This window comes from Biomphalaria glabrata, chromosome 1, assembly GCF_947242115.1.
Source record: "Biomphalaria glabrata chromosome 1, xgBioGlab47.1, whole genome shotgun sequence".
Lineage (NCBI taxonomy): Eukaryota > Metazoa > Mollusca > Gastropoda > Planorbidae > Biomphalaria > Biomphalaria glabrata.
Window position 1 is genome coordinate 1,357,501 of NC_074711.1, and position 6,053 is coordinate 1,363,553.

The window sequence follows — 6,053 nt, forward strand, 5'->3', positions numbered from 1 at the left end:
TTTTGTTTTGTATGGAATAATCCTGAAAATATTTTTGCCACAACTGAACGATAAATGATTCGTCAATAAATGAACTGAAGGACCAGTCAAAGCAAACTAAAATTAGCCGGAACCGAGACAGCACAGCCAACGCCGACCCAGCAAAAGCGATAATTATTGATATGAAGCATTTGTGGAACTTAATAGCCCATTACTCAGTTTTAAGCAACCATGTTTCAAATATTCGAATAGTTGTACTGTAATTACTGTTATAGAAATGTTAATTCTGCTTGCCCCTTGTTAAATTAGGCCCTATCATTCTTTTCATCACAGCAAACGACAGATTTCAAACCTGCTGGCTAACCTGCAGGTGGCGCTAGCCATTGCAAGGGAAATAAAAATGTAAACTGGCAATGGGATTATAGAATTACCACCCTTATTTTTCTCTGTGCAGTGTCTGCAGGTGTGTGACATGAGATTTTTTTTTTCTTTTAATGTAAGATTAACGCCCTTGGTAAGACTCTGTGGTCTTTCTTTTTATCTACAAGTTTCAGCTAAGCAAAGGTGCAGTTCATGACTGTGTCTAGTACAGGCTAAGAGGCATAAAAAAATAAATAACATGAAACGAGAAATGTAATTATAAAAAGGTCATGTTCAAAGCTTGCTCAAGGGTTGGCAATAAAAGGGCTGCAGATTTACCAGAGGGTGACTAGAGATCTAGCTTTCATCTCTGTGGAGCGAGTCTAAGATGTTTATAGTTAAAAGTTCTAGGCAGATTTGTATTTAGTTAAACTCTGGTTCAGTTTTGCCCCTACATACGGCCCAAGGGCTATATCTGGCCTTCGACTCGCTGCTTTCCGGCCTTTGGGAACCTTGGCCCACAGTGCATAAGGAACAATGCCGGTTTAACGTCAGTGTACAACTAGACCGTGCAGCGGTACAGGGTGGCCGCCTTATAAAAACAAATATCAAAAATATTTTAAAGAAATAAATAAAGGGTATCTAAGGGGAAGAACTCCACATATAAAGTTTATTCCCCTTTTCGATATTTTTTAGCTAGTTAGAGACGATCTGGCAATATATGCCATCTGAAAGAGACAAAGATGAACACAATCTCATTTCTTATTAACTCCAAGATGAACACAATCTTATTTCTTATTAACTCCAAGATGAACACAATCTCATTTCTTATTAACTCCAAGATGAACATAATCTCATTTCTTATTAACTCCAAGATGAACACAATCTCATTTCTTATTAACTCAGATATGAACACAATCTCAGTTCTTATTAACTCCAAGATGAACACAATCTCATTTCTTATTAACTCCAAGATGAACACAATCTCATTTCTTATTAACTCCAAGATGAACACACTCTCATTTCTTATTAACTCCAAGATGAGCACACTCTCATTTCTTATTAACTCCAAGATGAACACACTCTCATTTCTTATTAACTCCAAGATGAACACACTCTCATTTCTTATTAACTCCAAGATGAACACAATCTCATTTCTTATTAACTCCAAGATGAACACACTCTCATTTCTTATTAACTCCAAGATGAACACAATCTTATTTCTTATTAACTCCAAGATGAACACAATCTCATTTCTTATTAACTCCAAGATGAACATAATCTCATTTCTTATTAACTCCAAGATGAACACAATCTCATTTCTTATTAACTCAGATATGAACACAATCTCAGTTCTTATTAACTCCAAGATGAACACAATCTCATTTCTTATTAACTCCAAGATGAACACAATCTCATTTCTTATTAACTCCAAGATGAACACACTCTCATTTCTTATTAACTCCAAGATGAGCACACTCTCATTTCTTATTAACTCCAAGATGAACACACTCTCATTTCTTATTAACTCCAAGATGAACACACTCTCATTTCTTATTAACTCCAAGATGAACACAATCTCATTTCTTATTAACTCCAAGATGAACACACTCTCATTTCTTATTAACTCCAAGATGAACACAATCTTATTTCTTATTAACTCCAAGATGAACACAATCTCATTTCTTATTAACTCCAAGATGAACACAATCTCATTTCTTATTAACTCCAAGATGAACACAATCTCATTTCTTATTAACTCCAAGATGAACATAATCTCATTTCTTATTAACTCCAAGATGAACACAATCTCATTTCTTATTAACTCCAAGATGAACACAATCTCAGTTCTTATTAACTCCAAGATGAACACAATCTCATTTCTTATTAACTCCAAGATGAACACAATCTCATTTCTTATTAACTCCAAGATGAACACAATCTCAGTTCTTATTAACTCCAAGATGAACACAATCTCATTTCTTATTAACTCCAAGATGAACACAATCTCATTTCTTATTAACTCCAAGATGAGCACACTCTCATTTCTTATTAACTCCAAGATGAACACACTCTCATTTCTTATTAACTCCAAGATGAACACAATCTCATTTCTTATTAACTCCAAGATGAACACAATCTCATTTCTTATTAACTCCAAGATGAACACAATCTCATTTCTTATTAACTCCAAGATGAACACACTCTCATTTCTTATTAACTCCAAGATGAACACAATCTCATTTCTTATTAACTCCAAGATGAACACAATCTTATTTCTTATTAACTCCAAGATGAACACACTCTCATTTCTTATTAACTCCAAGATGAACACACTCTCATTTCTTATTAACTCCAAGATGAACACAATCTCATTTCTTATTAACTCCAAGATGAACACACTCTCATTTCTTATTAACTCCAAGATGAACACAATCTTATTTCTTATTAACTCCAAGATGAACACACTCTCATTTCTTATTAACTCCAAGATGAACACAATCTTATTTCTTATTAACTCCAAGATGAACACAATCTCATTTCTTATTAACTCCAAGATGAACACACTTTCATTTCTTATTAACTCCAAGATGAACACACTTTCATTTCTTATTAACTCCAAGATGAACACAATCTTATTTCTTATTAACTCCAAGATGAACACAATGTCATTTCTTACTAACTCCAAGATGAACACACTCTCATTTCTTATTAACTCCAAGATGAACACACTCTCATTTCTTATTAACTTCAAGATGAACACAATCTATTTTCTTATTAACTCCAAGATGAACACAATCTCATTTCTTATTAACTCCAAGATGAACACAATCTCATTTCTTATTAACTCCAAGATGAACACAATCTCATTTCTTATTAACTCCAAGAAGAACACAATCTCATTTCTTATTAACTCCAAGATGAACACACTCTCATTTCTTATTAACTCCAAGATGAACACACTCTAATTTCTTATTAACTCCAAGATGAGCACACTCTCATTTCTTATTAACTCCAAGATGAACACACTCTCATTTCTTATTAACTCCAAGATGAACACACTCTCATTTCTTATTAACTCCACGATGAACACACTCTCATTTCTTATTAACTCCAAGATGAACACAATCTCATTTCTTATTAACTCCAAGATGAACACAATCTCATTTCTTATTAACTCCAAGATGAACACAATCTATTTTCTTATTAACTCCAAGATGAACACACTCTCATTTCTTATTAACTCCAAGATGAACACAATCTCATTTCTTATTAACTCCAAGATGAACACAATCTTATTTCTTATTAACTCCAAGATGAACACACTCTCATTTCTTATTAACTCCAAGATGAACACAATCTCATTTCTTATTAACTCCAAGATGACTGTGAAGCTGATATTCGCTTTGAAAAGCAGATTACACTCAATGCACCAGGACAGGGGTGGGCAAATTACAACCCGCGGGCCACATTCGGCCCGCCGGAGTGTTTTATGCGGCCTGCAGACACCTATAGAAATCACGAGCGTCCACATATAAAAATGCAAATATTATACAAAGAAATACTTTTAAATATTTATATAAATTGTTGAAACTTTTGATTCTTATCACTTATGGTGACTAGGCTAAAGAAACATTGTCCGTACATGTCATTCTCAATAGTTTAAAGGAAACGACGAGCCGGAGCTTTGACTGAGGAAAATTGTTTTTTTTTTTTAAATTAATTAATTAAAGAACAATATCCCAACCATAAAGTCTACACGTGAAAGTTTATCTTAAATAATACAGACGTTACTTCAAAAAAAGAAGCAAACTAGGTCCTACGCGTCATGCATCTAATCATGTTTGTTAACCAATGACTTAATTTCTGCCAAGTCACTGATTTTCCTGGCTAGCTCTGGCAACCCATTCCATGCTCTAATAGCACTAGGGAAAAAGGAGTATTTGTACAAATTTGTCCTAGCATATGGGTCGAGGTGTGTGCCTGTATCTTTGTGTCTTTCAGAGTATTTTATTAAATTTTGCTTTTGTATTTGAAGATTATGGTTCAGTGTTTTATGTATAATTGCTACTTTACTTTTGAGTCTTCTGTCCTGAAGGCTTTCTAAATTTAGTGATTTTACTAAAGGTGTTACTCTAGTCAAATGTGAATATTCTTCTTAAGTTTGCACAAACCTGCATTGAAATTCTTGGGATCTTAACCACAGGCAGAGAAGTACTTGAAGTTTTGGAAAAATACCTGAAAACCTACTGATGCTCAGTAACAGAGTAGTATCCGCTGATTTAGCATGGAAAAAGGTATTGAGAAGAATAGGGGATTTCAAGGAATAAATTATATTATACATGCGGTCCCCGATCCTGTACGAGGATATTGCATCTGTTGCAATATCGCTATTATTGCTGTAAGTCTGTTGGCTGATCTATTGCAATATCGCCTTCTATTGCTCTAAGTCTGATGGCTGATCTATTGCAATATCGCCTTCTATTGCTCTAAGTCTGATGGCTGATCTATTGCAATATCGCCTTCTATTGCTCTAAGTCTGATGGCTGTTTTTCTTCGCTGGTGGCAATCTTTGTTTGGTAGCCTGAAACACAAGACACTCGTAGCTTCGCGCCATGACGAGCGATCATTTTCTTGTTCTGGGCATTGGTTGCACATTCCTTGAGGGCGCTCTTTAAAGCATCTTTATTACCGTATCTATTGTGCTGACCCCTTTAGAGCGCCCTCCAACGCACAACTCCCCAGAGAAAAAGTTGTTTAGGGAATCACATATCCAGCCATTCGTAATCGGGACCTTTTTTTTTTAATTTTTTAACTATGGCATGGATACTGCTCATCTGAGACCTGTGCAATATCTGATAGGCTGGTTTGTGATCAAACCTTTTCACCTGGTGTAATTTCCTTTAGACAGCAAAGACTTGACAAGTTCAATGACCTTGAACCATTTGGTAAAGGGTGTGAAAGGGGCGCTATCCATGTTCGCTTTCATCATGGCTTTGAAATCGGGAACAACTAGCTCCAAGTTCAAAGGGTTTCAATTAACTGACTTTCCTTTTTATATTTAGGGCTCTAGAGATGGACACTTTTAAAAAAAAAATAATTGACATTAAGGAGTGAACTATGAAATAAATTTAATGAAGACGAGTAAAGGGACTTAAGCGTGTTATTTAATTATCCAGAGTTAATAGTGTCCCTTTCCCTTACTCTGTTGTATTTTAATGGACACTTTTTTAAAATTAATTTACATTAAGAAGTGAACTATGAAATAAATTTAATGAAGACGAGTAAAGGGACTTAAGCGTGTTATTTAATTATCCAGAGTTAATAGTGTCCCTTTCCCTTACTCTGTTGTATTTTAATGGACACTTTTTTAAAATTAATTTACAGAAGTGAACTATGAAATAAATTTAAAATGAAGACGAGTAAAGGGACTTAAGCGTGTTATTTAATTATCCAGAGTTAATAGTGTCCCTTTCCCTTACTCTGTTGCATTTTAATTTTAAATACCACGGCAGGTTTTGCTGTTTTCAAAGGTGTGGGGGGGGGGGTGGAGGGGGAAGAGAACGGAGAATTACCTTCTGCTGTGTGTAACGCAGGCACCAGGAATGAAACCAAAATATGGCGGGTCTGGGTTTAAAAGATGAAAGGTTTCGTGTTGTTTTTTTCTCTCTCTCTCCTTCTCCAACGTCGCAGGATTGGAGGAAATAGATTTA